This window comes from Triticum dicoccoides, chromosome 4A (genome assembly GCF_002162155.2).
Source record: "Triticum dicoccoides isolate Atlit2015 ecotype Zavitan chromosome 4A, WEW_v2.0, whole genome shotgun sequence".
NCBI lineage: Eukaryota > Viridiplantae > Streptophyta > Magnoliopsida > Poales > Poaceae > Triticum > Triticum dicoccoides.
Window position 1 is genome coordinate 736,776,116 of NC_041386.1, and position 18,551 is coordinate 736,794,666.

The following is an 18,551-nucleotide window of genomic DNA, read 5'->3' on the forward strand; positions in this document are numbered from 1 at the left end:
ACTTTTTGCTCTGAAGTCAACAGGGGTTTCTTCGTAGATTTTTTTACAAGTACAATAGAAGGTCAGGTTTAATTTATTTAATCAGATTTTTTGATTTTTTTAATTACTCTTTGTTTTGCATATAAGGTGTATATACACCCAGGAACCAAACGTCCATACTTGTAAACCAAATGGATACACAATAGTTTTTTCTAGGGAAAACAATTTTTTTTCTGAAATGGGTAAATACTACAAGTAATGGCCCAGCCCAGCCCACCTCTCCTCTGCTGGTGTCCATTGGGCCTCTGCCCACACAGTGTCCATCCATCTCCATCCAGATCCCCACCTCTCCTCCACGCCGCATCTTGCTAGCTCCACCGTCGAACCACCGCCGCCCACCCTCCCGGCTTGCGCTCTGGCGGGTAGGACGGCCGCGGTGCGCACAGCGGCGAGATGGGGCGGACGAGAGTAGCGAAGCTTCCTCTTACAGCTCATCCACTACTGCTGCTTCCTTCCTTCATCGCGTGAGCAATCCATGTTATCATCCGCGGAATCTCATGTGCCCAACCATTTCTTCCGTGGCTGGCTTCAGATTAACCACCTGTGTCGTTTAAGCGATTTCAGTACTCCTGTTTATTTATGCATGCAGGAAAACAGAGCACACATGAGGCTCAGTTGATTTGCCTCCATCAAGTTGATTACCTGAAACAATATCAATATGTTTGGTCTCTATGAATATGTTTGGTCTCCATCAAGTTGATTTGCCTCCATCAAGTTGATTACCTGAATTCAGGCATACTACATGCGTCTTCCTCTGGAGCCCCAGCCATGATGATAGTCTTGAAAACCTGAGATCAACACTAAGCAATAAGTTGGCATCGGCAATCTGCTGCGAACCAGAATTGGATGTGTTTGGCGTCAGTTAGCAGCAAATGTTCACAACTCCCCACACATGCACAGTCGAAAGTCTAACACTAGGCAGTAACATGAAGTACTGGCTAGCAGAGATGAAGCAACCATATGAACTTCCAGGATATTATCAGCAGGTCCTAGTGATGTTAGACCTGGGACGGCGGTTGCCTCAGGCCGCGGCGCCAACCTTCCTCTCCGCCCTCTGCGCCCTGCATGCCGAGGAGGATGACAGCAAGATGGGGGCAGATCGACCATTGCCTGCTTCAGAGTTCAGAGACTCCCACCTGCAGGTACGTCGATGCATCGCATGTTATCACCGGATTTAATGCAGGAACAGTTACTTAGACAGCAGCAAGATTGATCGTTTACCAGGGAACTCAGCCGTATACCGATTTACTTCGCGGCTACAGTATTCTGGATCTTCATGACGCCGTCATTCACGGATCCACTTATGTGGGACAGAGGAGAGCAAGTGGAAATACTCCCCACCTTCTCTGCATCGTCTTCCCAACTGCGGGCATTCAAATATGCTTATGTTTTCGAGGGCTGGCAACCTCTCAAGGAGATCGTGTGGGAATTTCTCCACAGCTGGACAGCCATGAATCGCCAAATCCCTAAGAGAATTCAAGCCACACATCCCATCAGTCAGCGCTTTCAGGCCAGGGCAGTGATACAATTGGAGCCTCCTCAGCTTGGCCAGATTTCCAAGGTTCGGAGGCAGTGCCACCACACTCTGGCAGTCGTTAATCAACAACATCTCCAGGGACAGTGGAAGGGTTTCCTCCTCACATGATGAAGTCTTCCCCTCCAGGTTGTCACAATTTTTTATCCATAGAAAGCGGAGGCGATCCAAGCACCGGAGCTCCTCTGTTGGCCAGCGGACAAGATTGCTGCAACTGCTAATCGTCAGCTCTTTCACGAACGAAAAGCATTTCCAAAGCATAAGTTGTGAGCTGGACAATCCAGAGCTTGTGACCAAGCTGTTGGGGCCTTCCAGATACAAACGCTCAAGTTTTTCAAGAGGCATTTGACTTTGACTTTGCTGGGCTTCTAGAGGCAACATGGGTATGTCTTCGAGTGACCCAAGAGTTAACCTGACAAGAAATGGCCAATTACCCAAACAGACGTTTTATAAAAACTAAACTAACTGCAGTACTGTGAACTCCAACTATTTTCAAGTCGTTGATGATGGGGATCACTGGAATACTTGCAAGCTTGGGGCAATTTTTGATCTCTAGCTCTTCAAGCACCGGGAATGTTACCAGGTTATCACTAAGCTCTCCCACACTATTTTCTGCCCGTATTTCTAGGCTTGGTAACCTAATTAACCTCATCTTCTTCAACCTTGGAAAAATTTGAAGAGGGGTAATGCATCCTCCAGCTTTGACATCAAGGTTATTACATAGTGTGGTCAGGTTATCCATCTTCTCCAAGGACAAAATTTTCAGAGAGACCGAGAACCATATGACAGGTATACTCTTGCATCTTGGGCAGTCGGACATTTCGAGTTCTTCCAAACTTTGAAACATCTGAGACTCTCCTACACTATTTTCTGCCCATATCTCCAGGTTTGATAACTTCATCAAACACAGCTTCTTCAAATTTGGGAAAATTTGCAGAGGGGTAATGCGTCCTCCAGCTTCCACACCAATGTTATTGCATAATGTTGTCAGTTTATCCATCCACCACAAGACCAAAATCTCTAGAGAGACCGAGAGCCATATTACAGGGATACTCTTGCATTTTGGGCAGTTAGACATTTTGAGTTCTCTCAAGCAGTCAAACATCTGAGTCTTTCTCATCCATTGTGATATTTCTAGGCCATAATATCCATGTATCTCCAGTTTTTGGATATTACTATGAGGTTCTAAACACTGAAGCACTTCTTCCACATCTCTAGGCTCGTCTATTTTTTGGTCCCAAGAGAACAACAACTCACTTAGATTTTTCTTCTGACCGAGATTGGCTTCTTTTGCATTCTCGCCACTCTTTATCTTATCCAAATTCAGTAGTTCCAACCTATTGCTAAGGCGTTGCAGGTCTTTGAGCTGCTCTATTCCAAGGCCATCTCCAGTATCGACAATAAATGTTGTTAATATCTGAAGGTTGTTCAATAGACCAAAGTTAGGAAACATACTTTCAAGAAGACCACAACCAGAAAGATGAAGATAGATGAGCTTTCTCAGTCTTGCCATGTCTTTTGGTAATTGCTCCAGCAGCCAACAACCTATGAGCCTCAATGTTTGCAAGTTATACAACACACATATTGATTCTGGCAACTTAGTGATGTTAGACCTAGAGAGGTCAAGATATCGTAGATGTTTTGCATCTATGGCCTTGCAATTAATAATTGAAGAAGGGGAGCAATGCAATGCTCTTAGTGATGCCGATGCCTGTAGCAACTCTTCAAAATCCTTGTGTGAAGGAGCTAACAAAGTGCGGAGGTTCGTTCTTCCTTTGCATAACCCACTGATTTGTTCCAATTCAACATTTAAAATTTGCATGTGACAAACATCTTTTAATAATGCTTTCTGCTGAGTAAGTTCTTCTATACTTGCACATTCATCTGTGACATCTCTTGCTAGATCATGCATTAAATCACGCATCTTGCAGTTAATAGTCACATAACTTGTTGTGCCAGAATTGTGTGTGATATCTTGGAGGAAGGACCTCGAAACCAACTCATGAAAAATGAATTCTCCTCTCTCGAATAAAACCATTTGCCATCTCTCGAATCCATTGTTCCCATCTCTCGAATAAAACCATTTGCCATCCATAGTTGGATCAACTTGTCCTTGTCCATCACATAGTCCTTGGGGAAAACTGCTAAGAATGCAAAACATTGCTTCATTTCAGATGATAGGTGTGTGTAGCTCAACTTTAGGATGGACATGATCTCATCTTTCCCTCTAACAATATCCGTAATATTTCTTTCTTCGATGGCCTTCCATTCTTGTACTTGTTGATATGAACTTAGCAATCCACCCATTGTCTTGAGAGCAAGTGGCAGCCCCCTGCATTTGTTGACAACACGTCTGCCAATGCTGACCAACTCTGCTTGCTCCTGCTCTAGACCGTTGCTATATGCTTTCTGCGCAAACAAATCCCATGAATGTGGTTCAGTCAGACGTGCTAGCCTATGGGGTCCAAGGGTCTGCATTATAGAGGCCACTTTCTGGCTTCAAGTTGTGACAACAATTACGCTTCCTGTTCCACCAACAGAACACAAAAGAGGCTTCAGGACATCCTCCCACTTCCTCTCATCTTCGTTCCACACATCATCAAGGACGAGCATAAACCTTTTTTGTCCAATGACTTGCTCAAGTTTCCTTTGCGACAGCTCAATCGTGTCAGGCATGTCACATCTTCCACTTATAGCCAACTCAATGATGGATTTCAAAAGAGCAATGACATCAAAGTTGTCAGACACACAGTGCCACATCTTCAACTTGAAATGTTGCTGGACCCCTGGGTCATTATAGACCATCTTGGCAAGAGTCGTGTTGCCAAGACCTCCCATCCCCATGATGGGCAGCACCTCCACCCTCTGCTGATCCTGCTGGTCCAGCAGCAACCTCACCACCACCTCCTTATCATCATCTCTTCCAAAGATCTGCGTAGTGTCGTCCAGTTTTGAGTGCGTCTGCCGCCAAGGATGTTCCTGCTTCTCCCTACAGACAGAATTTTCCAGGCCAAACTTGTTCATTTCCTCAACCAAGTTATTGATCTTCTCTAGGACGCTCTTGAGTTTCCTGCTCATTTCAAAACGGAAGAGCAGCGGGCTGCGGCGGGTGACGTAGCTGAGCACCTTGCGGTAAGTGGATATGCCAATCTTTGACTATCGGTGCAGTGCCTCGTACTGGAAATCATCGAGGACATCGTCGGCCTCGTAGGCGACAGACTTGAGCTCCTTCATCCAGCTCTTGACATAGCCATTTGTCTCGCTCCTCTCCTCAGCATTGACCAGCTTGCACTCGACGGCTAGCAGCTGGCGCTCCAGCTTTCGGCAGTCATCGTCAAGGCCACACATCCGGGTCAGAGTCTCAACCAGTGCGTCTGTGGCCTTGCCAGCCACGCCGCGCACTAGAGGGAGAAGCAGTGACTCTGCCATGGTCTTGCAGATCGGAGGAATAGGAAACTGCATCACATGAAAGAACAGAAAAGCAATTAAGCACTGACAGAACACCGAACAACCCAGTTATCTCCCTATGGATCCAGGAAGCATTGTGCCCCTAGATTCAAAGCATGGCTTACCACCTTGTAATCCTCCTTCTATTTTACTTTATTTCTCTTAGTTCCACAATAGCTTAGCTTGCATAGATCTTGTACATACTTTTTGATATACTATATACATACAAGTTTCATGGTCTGTACAGCTCAAAAACAGAAGATGAAGAACCGATGAAGAGCAAAACAAGGTAAGGATTTGATCTTTGGTGAAAGAGCAATGATACTGATGCTCTTCGCCGCTGGTCCTGTGCAGATCTCTCGCACGTCAAGGCTGCTTGGTTTGGGATTGTGCCTCGTACGTACCAGTGACCCCTAATTTATATGGAGATAACCAAAGCTGCGCGCCCCCCTGTGCAGTTGTTGGAGAGAAGGAATCCAAGAGCTACTGATAGTGTGCCTACAGGTGCCCCTCATTATTTATTTGCAACTGTATGCCAGTACTACTTCAGTATCATATTTTGGTTAATTTGCTTTATAACTTTTTTTTCTGTTGGCCACTGCTCCAGCCTCCAGGACGAATTGAAAACCAGAAATCGCATAAGCAGGAAAAATTTCTATGTGAAAGGTACTATCTATGTCATCGCAAGAAAATTCTGAAGAGGTACTCATGCTGCATCAATTCTTTTCATGACGCAGCGGCTCAATTATCAGTTCAAGTATGGCTGTAGGAGCACATAAGTTAACTATATTGTAAAGGGCACCTGGAGTAAGATTAATCATCTCCAGCGTAGAAATATTATCTGGTGGAACAGATATCAGTTTCCGAACCAGAAGTGAGAAGTCCCATCTTCAGTTTCAGTCTATCGCTACTTCGCTAGAGACTCTGCTACTTACTACGGTCAGCTGACCAGAATCCTTCCTGTGCTGCAGACAGCATGCGGTTGTTTGTTGGACTCAGGGTTTTGTAGGCATTCCTCTGCAACTGTACAATCAGGTATGATGGTAGGGAATCTAGAGATCAGATTTACGGTCATCAGGTTCAGGACAATCAAATATGGTACAAATTTCATTTTATGCATGTTGTCTGATAAGCAGCTATTCAAGCATGATTTGTTAGATAAGCAGGGGAGTTCAGAAACATAACATGCTATCGGTCAATCTGTGGCAGATCTGACGTTCATGAAGATAACGCTGGTGTTCGACGGCGGGGAGTTGCCCGCGATGGAGATCACAACGGTAAAGTACTTCTACAAGAACTGAAGGTTAACACCACTGGACTGTTGTGCCTCACCATGCTGTCAGCTGTTGATTCTGAAAACGTAGAAACAGTAACCACAGCTCGTATTTATGTCCACCGTCCGTGTCTTGCTAGTAGGCAGATCCGATTACGATATAGGATTTCTAAAATTTGTTTTCACCGGTTAAATAAACAAATAGATACTTCCTTTTTTTTTCTCCAGAATGCCCAGTTAGCAGTGCACCAACTGTTTTAAACTGCCTCCGATCCAAAATAACTATCGCAGTTTCGAACCAAGTTTAATTCAACCGTACTTCAAAACTACGACACCTATTATGGACCAAAGGGAGTACTGAATGATTACCAATAGGTAGCCATTTGTTTGTCTGGCTTGCCTTTTGCTCCTCCCAACAGACACCACTACTAGTCATTTGCTGTTTGAGTTCAGCAAACTCAGACAACTCATTTTCCTAAAAAGAAAACTCAGACAACTTATTTGATGTCTGCTTCGAGTGATGCGTGCTGCTTGTTCAAAGTACCCTTCTGAGCTCGAGCTCAAATGAGCTCGGATGAGCAGTAAATAAAAAAAATGAAAAAACAAATAAAAAATTCTGAATTTTTTTGGTGGTAAATTTTGCCAAATGTTCTAAGTGTTTGTAAATTTTCATCATGATATCACATTTATGGAAGGTGTGGCAAAAAAAATCAGTGCTCCAAAATGATTTCGAAAGTAGCGCATCAATTTTTTTTTGTCATGCCTTCCACGAATATGATCTCATGATGAAAATTTTCAAGCACTTGGAACATTTATCAAAGTTTTCCACGAAAAAAAATTCAGATTTGTTCTTCAATTTTAAGGTTCATCCAAGCTCATTTGAACTCAAGCTCAGATACTTCGCGTCCGCTGCTTGTGACAGACGCACATGTCTGCCCCTCTCCTCTCAGACAAGAACACAAAAGGATATTGTCACACCGCAACTATTCCCGAGTTAATGACATGAATCAATGGCATTACATATCCATCCTTGAGTTAAAATAAAAACTCACCATTCATATATAGTTACAACATTCTGATTTTACAGCGAATGATAGTTAGTGAGTGTGGTTTTGTGTAGCTTGAGCTACATGGTACCCTTTATCTTAGCCATCCATTATTGCATCAAGATCCGTGCAGGCACATTTGTCATTTTTGTTTCTCTCAAACGAAACAACGTATAAAGTTCACACTTTGCAGGACAACAAAACATTCTAATTACTATGTGGGAAAAAAGTTTCAGATTTTTTTCATGCATTTAAAATGCTTAAAATTATTTTTTTTAATCAAAAAAATCCTCATTTTGTATATTTATGTTGGTCCAAAAAATCTGAAAGTTTTTTCACACATTGAAGTTGTAAAGTTTGTTTGATCTGCAAAGTTTAAAGTTCATATGTTCTTTCATTTGAGAGAAATAAAAAAGAGAAATCTGCTTGTTGCAAGTTAGTTGGAGAGTACGGATCTCAAAGCAATGTTGAAGGGCTAAAAATAAGAGGTTTCATGTAGGACGAGCTACAAAGGAACTTTGTGATAGTTAGGATGCAACCCACATTGTAGGCAAGAAAACTTCTGGATAAAGTCAAGCCAAAGAGAAGGTCATCTGTTAAATCGCGGAATCAATTTGAGCTTTGTGACATGTGTACACACAGATTTGAACCAGGAGTGGCTCATAAAAAACTTCAGCCTCATGTTCACAGCTTTGTCATTCGCCATCTTTAGTGCCCACTGAATTATACATGAGTCTGGCTCATAAAAAACTACAACCCACATTATAGTGCTTCCTCTTACAGTTCGATCGTCGCTGCCTTCATGTTGTGTAGGATTTCAGAGATTCCGACCTGCAGGTACACCGAATCATCGTACGTGTTAGCGTTCATATTACCAACTTATCATCCGCTGAAATTGTTGTGGATAAGCAATTTCTCCAACCATTATAGAGGAGAGGGGAAGCAAACGCAAGTAAATGTGGCTGAACCAGAACCATTTCTTCCGTTGCTTCAGATTAAGTACTAGCTAGTGTCATCATTTAAGCAATTTCAGTAAGAGTATTTATTTATAGAGGAGAGGAGAACCAAGTGCGCTGCATGCGCTTGGTCGATCTGAGCACTGCTGAGGATGAACGTACCTTCCAAATCCAAATGGACCAATCACTATTTAGAAGAAGAGTTGGTGTCTTGTAGTTGTCCTGTGTATACGTAAGGTTGTCAGATAAGTAATCAAGGTGGTATATGCTATGCAAGGTTAAAGTATAAGGTGTTGGTCAAAGCTTTTTACCTGAAACACTTGGTCTCTATGGATATGCAGTATTAGACAGTGGCATCAGAATCATAGATTAAAATAGCCCGCGATAGCTGCGCTATAGCTGCCCGGGAGCCTCGCCGCTATGCTATGGCTGTTGCCGGGAAATCCTCCACAGATCCCTCTTAATGGCTGAACAATGAGCAAAACCCTCCCGAAATCATCTCTCCCATCAGAAAAATTTCCGCTATTTGCCGCGATTGCCCGCTATGGCGGCTGCTATAGCTGCTGGGAGAGGCTGCCGCGAAATTGTTTCTCCCGCGATTTTAATCTATGATCAGAATGCAGGCATATGCGCCTCTGCCTCGGTCATGCTCTTCAAAGCCTGTCTGAATTTCAACCTTTGCGAACCTGAAGTCATTGGCAACATGGCATCGGCAATCTGCTGAGAACCACATTCGGATGTGCTTGGAGTCTCCAGGTGGGGCATCTGCTAACAGTTAGCAGCAAATGTTCACAACTCCACCCCACATACGCAGAGTTAACTCTAAGCAGTTACAGGAAGTAGTAGAGATGAAGCAAGCAACAATATTTACTTCCGGGATATATATTATCAGCGGATCCATGAACACAAACTCTGCTCTGGGGCGTAATTGCTGCCCCTGACGCACATCCAGATCTCTCCCCCTCCACCTCCTCTGCTCCTTCCTCGTCTCCGTCAGCGCGGGCAAGTCTCGCCCCCTCTCCTCCAAGCCCCAACCGTGGAGATTGATGAGGCAGCTGCTAAAATTCGGAGATTCTGACCTGCAGGTACATCGATTCATCGCCTTAGCATCGCATGGTACTATCACCGAATTTGATATGACAAACATTAGACAAAAGGCATATTTATTTTTTACCAGGGCACCTTGCAGCTTGGATTTTCATGAAGCCTAACAACAAATGTAGTATTTATTTGGGACAGCGAAGACCAAGTGGAAATACTCCCCACCTTCTCTGCATCGTCTTGCTAACTCTAGGCAGCCAACTACCTTCAGGAGTTCGAGGGCTGGCAAACGCTGCTGGAGACCATGCGGGAATTCCTCCAGAGCTGGACAAGCCCAAATCGTCAATGACCTGAGAGAAGTGAGGCCACACATCCCATCAGGCAGCGCTTTCAGGCCGCTGCAGCAACGCACAAAGAGACTACTAAGCTTGGACAGATTTCCAAGGTTCGAAGGCAGTGCCACCACGCTGCGGCACTCTGAAATCTTTAATACCTCCAGGTACAGTGGAAGGGTTTCCTCCTCAGGCGATGAAGTGTTCCCCCCCAGGTTTTCACAATTTTGGATACATAGATAGCGGAGGCCATCCAAGCACTCTAGCTCCTTTGTTGGCCAGCGGACAAGATTGCTGCATTTGCTAATCGTCAAAGTTCTCACGAACAGAAAGCATTTCCAAACCATAAGTTGTGAGCTGGACAATCCGGAGCTTCTGATCAAGCTGTTGGGCCCTTCCAGAGTCAAACTCGTAAGTTTTTCAAGAGGCATTTGACTTCGGTTTTGCTGGGCTTCTAGAGTTAATATGGATATGTCTTCCTTAGATCGAAGAGTTAAGCTGACGAGAAGTGGCCAAGAGCCCAAAAGGATGTTCATAGAAACTGAACCGACTGCAGTACTGTGAATTCCATCTATTATCAGCTCGCTGACAATGGGGGCCACTGGAATACTAGCAAGCTTGGGGCAATTTTCGATTCTTAGCTCTTCAAGCACCGGGAATGTTACCAGGTTATGACTAGGCTCTCCCACACTATTTTCTGCCCACATCTCCAGGCTTGGTAACTCAATCAACCTCATCTTCTTCAACCTTGGGATAATCTCCAGAGGGGTAATGCATCCTCCGCATTCCACATCAAGGTTATTACATAATGTTGTCAGGTTATCCATGTTATATAAGGACAAAGTCTCCAGAGAGACCGAGAACCATACAGCAGGTATACTCTTGCATCTTGGGCAGTCGGACATTCTGAGTTCTCTCAAGCAGTTAAACATCTGAGGCTTTCTCATCCACTGTGATATTTCCAGGCCACCATATCCATTTATCAGCAACTTTTGGAGATTACTATGAGGTTCTAAACACTGAAGTACTTCTTCTACATTACAGACCATATCCTTATGCCCATCATCTATTTCTTGGTCCCAAGAGAACAACAGCTCAATTAGGTTTTAATTCTGACTGAGATGGGCTTCCTTTGCATTCTCCCCACTCTTTATCTTGCTTAGATTTAACAGTTCCAATCTATTGCTAAGGTGTTGCATGTTTTTGAGTTGCTCTATTCCAAGGCCATCTTTAGTTTCCACAACAAATGATGTTAATATGTGAAGATTGTTCAATAGACCAAAGTTTGGAGACATACTTTTGAGACTATGACAACCAGAAAGATAAAGATGCATGAGCTTTCTCAGTCTTGCCATGTCTTCTGGTAACTGCTGCAGCTCCTGGCAATCTATGAGCCTCAGTGTGTTGCAAGTTATACAACACGCATATTGCATCTGGCAGCCTTATGATGCTAGACCCAGAGATGTCAAGATACCGTAAATGTTTAGAATTTATGGCCTTGCAAATGACAGTTGAAGAGGCGGACCAATGCAATGCTCTTAGTGGTGTTGATACCCGCAGCAACTCTTTAACATTCTTGTGTGATACTGAAGGAGCTAATAAAGTGCGGAGGTATGTTATGCTTTTGCATAACCCACTGATATTTTCCAATTCATTTGATACTTTCAGGTGACAAACATCTTTTAAAATTGCTTTGAGTCATTTCTTCTATACTTGCACATTCATCTGTGACATCTTTTGCTAGATCATGCATTAAGTCATGCATTTTACATAATATAATCTCATCATAGCCCATTTTAGCACCATTGACAGCAGGTATGAATGCCACTTTCCGATCTTGGAGGAAGGACCTCCAAACCAACTCATCGAAAATGATTTCTCCTTTCTGTATTAAATCCATTGTTCCCTCTTCTTGAATAAAGCCATTTGACATCCATAATTGGATCAATCTATCCTTCTCCATCACATAATCCTTGGGAAAAACTGCACAGAATGCAAAACATTGCTTCATTTCAGAGGACAGGTGTTTGTAGCTTAACTTGAGTATGGGCATGACCTCATATTTGCCTCCATCATTATCCCTAATGTTACTTTCTTCGATGGCCTTCCATTCCTGTACCTTTTCCTTTGAACTCAGCAATCCACCCATTGTCTTGAGAGCAAGAGGCAGCCCCCTGCATTTGTTGACAATACATTTGCCAATGCTGACCAACTCTGCTTGCTCCTGCTCTACAACGTTGCCATATGCTTTCTGTGCAAACAATTCCCATGAATCTTGTTCACTCAGACATGCTAGCTTATGGATTCCAAGGGTCTGCATTATAGAGGCTACTTTCTGGCTTCGAGTTGTGACAACAATTACGCTTCCTGGTCCACCAACAGTACACAAAAGAGGCCTGAGGACATCCTCCCACTTCCTCTCATCTTCATGCCACACATCATCAAGCACGAGTATAAATCTTTTTTGGCCAATGACTTGCTCAAGTTTCTTTTGCAACAGCTCAATCGTGTCAGGCATGTCACATCTTCCACTTACAGCCAACTCAATGATGGATTTCAAAAGAGCAATCAAATCCAAGTTGTCGGACACACAGTGCCACATCTTCAACTCGAAATGTTGCTTGACCCCTTGGTCATTATAGACCATCTTAGCAAGAGTCGTCTTTCCAAGACCTCCCATCCCAATGATGGGCAGCACCTTCACTCTCCGATGATCCTGCTGGTCCAGTAGTAACTTCACCACCACCTCCTTATCATCATCTCTTCCAAAGATCTGGGTAGTATCGTCCAGTTTTGAGTGTGTCTGCCGCCAAGGACAGAACTCTCCAAGCGAAACGTGTTCATCTCCGTAACCAACTTATTGATCTTCTTGAGGACGTCCTTGAGTTTCCTGCTCATTTCAAAGCGGAAGAGCAGCGGGCTGTGGCGCGTGATGTAGCTGACTGCCTTTCGGGTAGTGGACTTGCCAATCTTAGACTGGCGGCGCAGCGCCTCGTACTGGAAGTCGTCAAGTACGTCGTCGGCCTGGTAGGCGACGGACTTGAGCTCCTTCATCCAGCTCTTGACATAGGGATTTTTCTCGCTCATCTCCTCAGCGTTGGCCAGCTTGCTCTCGACGGCTAGTAGATGCCGCTCGAGTATTTGGCGGTCGTCGTCGAGGCCACACATGCGGGTCGCCGTCTCGACTAGTGCGTCTGCGGCCTTGCCAGCCACGCCACGCACTAGAGGGAGAAGCAGTGACTCTGCCATGATCTTGCAGTTCGGAGGAATAGGAAACTGCTGCATATGAAGGAACAGAAAAGCAATTAGGCGTTGACAGAATACCGAAAACCTTCTTATCTTCTTATGGAGCCAGGAAAGATTGTGCCCCTGATTCGAAGCATGGATTACCACCTTGTAATCCTCTTTCTATTTTACTTTATTTCTTATAGTTCCATAATAGCTTAGTTTGTGTAGATCCTGTGCGTACTTTTTGATATATATGCATAAAAATTTCATGGTTTGTATAGCTAATTAAAAAAAGAAGATGTAGAATCGATGAGCAAAATAAGGTAAAGATTGAGGAGAGCATTCACCTCAACGAAGCCCAAATTTGATCTTTGGTGTAAGAGCAATGATACTGCTGCTCATTCGTCGCCGGCCCTGTGCAGATCTCACGCGTCAGGGCTGCTTGGTATGGGAATGGGAGGTTGCTGGAGAGAGAAAGAAGATCAATGAATTCAAGAGTTGTATATTGACTGGTAGTTGTACCTACTGATGGCATATGTCAACATTTCTATAATTTTGTGCAACTTGCATATATAAACAATTGTTTGTACAGTCATCACAAATGATTCCAACCGAATAATGTTCAAGCCCTGGGAATGCATAATTTTATAACTTGCAGATAGGACAATGAGAGAAGAGGTAAGAATAACATGCATGCAACTGCTGCGAAGACTGGTTCAGCATGGATGGGGAAGATTTTTATGGCGCACTAGATGGGAGGCACAGAGATTTTTATCTTTTGCTATGTAACTTGATATTTTTCATACTTAATTTTTCCTCCAGGACGAATTGAGAACAAGGAATCTCATAAAGAGGAAGAATTTCTGCGTGGAATGTGTTAGCTGCATCAATTCTTTTCAGTCCAAAATGAAAACTCGGTTCTCTACCAGAGATTTTTGTTTAGCGCACTAACTTCTTCCTCTAGAGTTTAGATCACCAAACAAATATCGGTTTTTTAACGAAGGCTGCAGGAGCACATAAGCAAAGTAATATTCTAAAGGGCATCTGTAGGGCAAAAATTATAGCTTGAGGAAACAAATATCAGTTTTCCAAACCAGATGTCCCGTCCTTGCTCTCACTCTATATATATTGCTAGAGAATGTCCCATCCTCACTTGCTGGAATTCTTCCTGTGCAAGCAGCATGCTACTGTTTGCTGAACTCTGTAACCTTCTTTGAGGTTCTATAGGCGTTTCTCTCCAGCTTCACAATGAGGTATGGTATAGATCAAATTTACAGTCATCAGTGTTCTATGTTTCTTCACAATGTCTCACTTTCACAGGTGAATCGTTCTGGGTGTAGACCGTGGAGTCAAGATAGATATGAAGGAGCTACATAAAACGGCTGGAAATTGCTCCGGAAATTGACAGAAAATACGTAGGCCGGCTCCGACTTGCTGGAAAGGCACAGGAAGCTTCCTAGAAACATTATACCATTGCAGTCTGGTTACATTTTCTACGATGATGGCATTGTGAATTCTAAATCCAATCCCTTCCAACCTGCTACCTCGTCTCTTAGCTACACATCCTGCCAACTTTACAATTAGATTTAACTGGTCGATAGGTTCCCCTCATCAACCACCCTCTCCCGGCCTGCATGGAAGAAGACAACCACTCCATTTGTCTAGCCATCTTCAGCTCATCAACCACTCCATTTGTTAGTTAAAGTAGGACCATTATGGGTCAGTATATTAAGGATGGACACGGTCAGGTCAGGTGCGTTCCCTTACTGAGCTGTCCTTTAGACCGCCAGGAGCAAGTCGGCCTGGGACCAGACCGGCGGCTCAACGATTTGATATTCCTGGCCCGGCTTGGCTAGGCTCGGGCTCAGGCTGGACCGCGGCTCGCTGGAGTTTGCCGCTGCCATGCGCTGTCACCGTCGACGCGGGATCTAAATGTTGGCTAACAAGCAGAGAAATTTAAAATACAGAATAAGACTAGCATCACAATATTGTATGAGGGTATAAGACAGATTGTTTATAGCTGAGGTATCTTACATGCCACATTGGAGAAGAGGGGGCAGAGGGTTCTGAACATGAAAAGAGAAATCCTTACCCATCTCCGATTTGGCGTTTTTGTAATCACAAAGATACCATTGTATCATATTTCTTCAAAAAAATCCATGTTTCCTTCAATTTCACCATGTTGTGAATCTTCGTTGTTTAGAATGAGAAATGAAAGTAAATGTTATTCAATACACGAAGCACAGCAGAATGATTTCCCTAGACTTCCATATATATATATATTCATGAGATGGCCACTTGGTAACTACTCCCCCCATCCCATAATATAAAGGTGTTTTTGACACTACACTAGTGTCAAAAACGTTGTTATATTGTGGGACGGAGGGAGTATTTCACAGGATAAAGGAACATAAAACCATTGGATATATCTTTAGTCTTGGACATAGACTAATAGCCACTTGGTAACACATGTGGTAAGCAATCTAAAGAATAAAAAAAATAGAAAACTCATTATCCACTTGATGGATGATCTTCATTCTCTCGGCCCATCCTCTTGGATTGGGTCGTCGTTGTGGGTTGGAAGGTGTTTGATGTCTTATATCGAGGTGTTCTTGTCGGGGGGCACATGGCGTAGTAGCAATGTCGAGATTTGTGGATGTTGTGTAATCAAAGAGTCCGGCGGGGGCCGCCTATGCGGTTGTGGGGTTTTTCTTGCCATGTGAGTAGTTAGTCCGTCCTCCGTTTGTATTGGTTTTCGCCCGGTTTTCCTTTAATTAATTGGGCAATTCTCTTCTTCTTAATTAATCGATGAGGCAAAACTTTTGCCTCCGTTTCAAAAAAAAAGTGTACACCCTATGTCTTGGAGATGGACTGATAGTCACAACCAACATTTTTTTGAACTCACATTTTTCAACAATTTTTTTTGAAAATCACAAAAAAAATCATTTTTTTAATATTTACAAAAATTACGGACATTTTTCAAATTTATGAACTTTTTGAAATTCATAAATATTTTAAAATTTGATTTCTTTTTTTACTTCGTGAAATTTTCTGGAGTTCTTGAACATTTTCAAATTCGTGGAATTTTTTGAATCGACAAACAATTTTTCAACTATTTGCGAACAATTTTTAAAATTCACAAATATTTGTTTAATCAGCAACATTTTTTAGAAAATCATGAAAATTCATTTGAATTAATGAAAATTTATCAAATTTCTAAAAACTTTTTAAAAATTGCTATACTTTTGGAAATCTGGAACATTTTTTAAACTCATTAATACTTTCTAAAATTTGAAACTTTCTTTGAAATCCGGGGACATTTTAAAACTTGTGAACAGTTTATAAAAATCAGAGCAATTTTCAAATCATACAAAAATTGATGTCTGAAAATTTAATTAAAGAAGCAAAAATAAAAATGGAGAAAAAAAGACACGTAAAAGAAAGAATGATAGAGACAAACAGAAAAAAGGGGCACCCTGCCGAAGCACATGGGCCGGCCAAAGAGCACGCATTTGGGCAGCGGGCGGTGCGTGTTTCCGCGACGCACGTTGCACCACTTTCTAAATAGGTGGCCCCTATGTTTTTGCTATGGGAGCCAATCATGGTTTAAGTTTGTTATGCTGTTATATAAATTGATGGAAAACTGGTTTTGCTAGAACAATGCAACCAAATAATCCCTTAGATTGTAGATTGACGGTTGAGACGGTTTGGATGTACCTCATCTAGTTCTTTTTATTTGGTAGTCTCTGTTACTTACAAAGAATCTAAAGTCCCATCTTTCAGTTTTCCGTCACCACCCCTTCGTCCAACCTTCCACATACGACCATCACTCTTCCACTGTTTTTTCTTCTTTAGGCCTTCACTATCCTACTGATCTAATTAAATTTTTTTAGCCCACCAAGCTAAATAAACTGATTTTTATCTATCAAACTAAATCAGTTTTTTAATATTTGTTAACGCCTTTATGAAAATGAATCAATCATGACCAATCTCTAAATTTATTTTTTTAGGGGATAAAGATCAAATATTTGGTAACACCACACATATTCTTGCTTTCATTCATTCATCCATCCATCCAACTTTAATTCTGCTATATACGATTCATACATGCACAATATATCTTACAACACATGTTGACAAAATCAGACATATCAAATTATTTGCAAGCTCACCACATATCACACATCTTCATGTGTCTAATTTTCATTTTTTTGATGTAAAATTTGTAAATTTGATGCATATTTTGATGCAGTAATCATTATGTTGGTCTAGTGCTTGTCTATTCTTGCTGCACATATTCTTACCTTCATTCATTCATCCATCCATACAACTTTAATTCTGCTATATACGATTCATACATACACAATATATCTTACAACATGTTCACAAAATTAGACATATCAAATTATTTGCAAGCTCACCACATATCACACATCTTCATGTGTCTAATTTTCTATTTTTTCGATCTCAAATTTGTCAATTTGATGCATATTTTGATGCAGTAATCATTATGTTGGTCTGGTGCTTGTCTATTCTTGCTGCACATATTCTTACCTTCATTCATTCATCCATCCATCCAACTTTAATTCTGCTATATACGATTCATACATGCACAATATATCTTACAACATGTTGACAAAATTAGACATATCAAATTATTTGCAAGCTCACCACAAATCACACATCTTCACATGTCTAATTTTCTATTTTTTCGATGTCAAATTTGTCAATTTGATGCAGTAATCATTATGTTGGTCTGGTGCTCGTCTATTCTTGCTGCAATGGCTGCAACATAAGTTGGATTTGTGGGAGTGTTGGGGATTATCAGAGGGGTGTGCCATTAACAGCTGTGGTGAGCATGGAATGGGAAGAAGAAGACCGAAGAAGAGTGATTTAAAAGTAAACAAGGCGACAATGTTTTTTGATGCGCATAAGGATTCTAAGCATATATTTTCAACATGATTGATGTTGAATAACTAGAATATGTATGCCCCATTGCAACGCATAGGCATTTACCTAATAAATTCAAAACAATGTTTGAGGTTACTTAAAATATGAGTTTACGAGAAAGGAAATAAAATGAATTATTTACCAGGAGCATGGCATAAAAGGAGTTATTTACCCGGCGTACACGTAAGGCATACAAAAAAATGCTTAGGTTATTTAAAATAACAAATTATGGAAAATAAAAAAGGATATTTTACCAGACGTACGTGTCATACGCTACAGGAATTCAATTTCAATATCCAGTTGGGGTTGCTGGATGTGCAGACCGCACAGGTTGGGGTGGATGTGCTCACTTTTTTGGCACGTCTCCTAAACAGCATGGTGCGCTTATGAATTGGCGTGCTTATGTTAAGCTAAGCCATGTGGGACTAAATATTGCTTCTCTGTCGCTTGTTTCTTGGGTTCACAAGTTTTTTTTCCTTCCGAAGTGGTATGTGTGGGCTTGAGGCAGACTGAAATAATGGCCCATGCGTGATTGAAGGCCCACACCTAGTTTTCAGCAGCGCACAACTCGATCCATCAAGTCTATTCTATGGATGTACGTATACTAACCAGTATTACAAAAAAGTTTTCCCTCGAGTTAGGGTTTTGGTTTCTCGGGGGGCGATTCTCGCCGCCATCGAGCCTTGTTCTTCCCCGCCCGTGACT

General features: G+C 42.3%; 2 pseudogenes; both read right to left on the bottom strand.

Annotated features, from left to right (window-relative positions):
* Positions 1-1,201: 1,201 nt before the first annotated feature.
* LOC119289969 lies at positions 1,202-5,026 on the bottom strand (annotated as a pseudogene).
* Positions 5,027-7,931: 2,905 nt separating this feature from the next.
* On the bottom strand, positions 7,932-13,365 carry LOC119288262 (annotated as a pseudogene).
* Between the last annotated feature and the right edge of the window lie 5,186 nt (positions 13,366-18,551).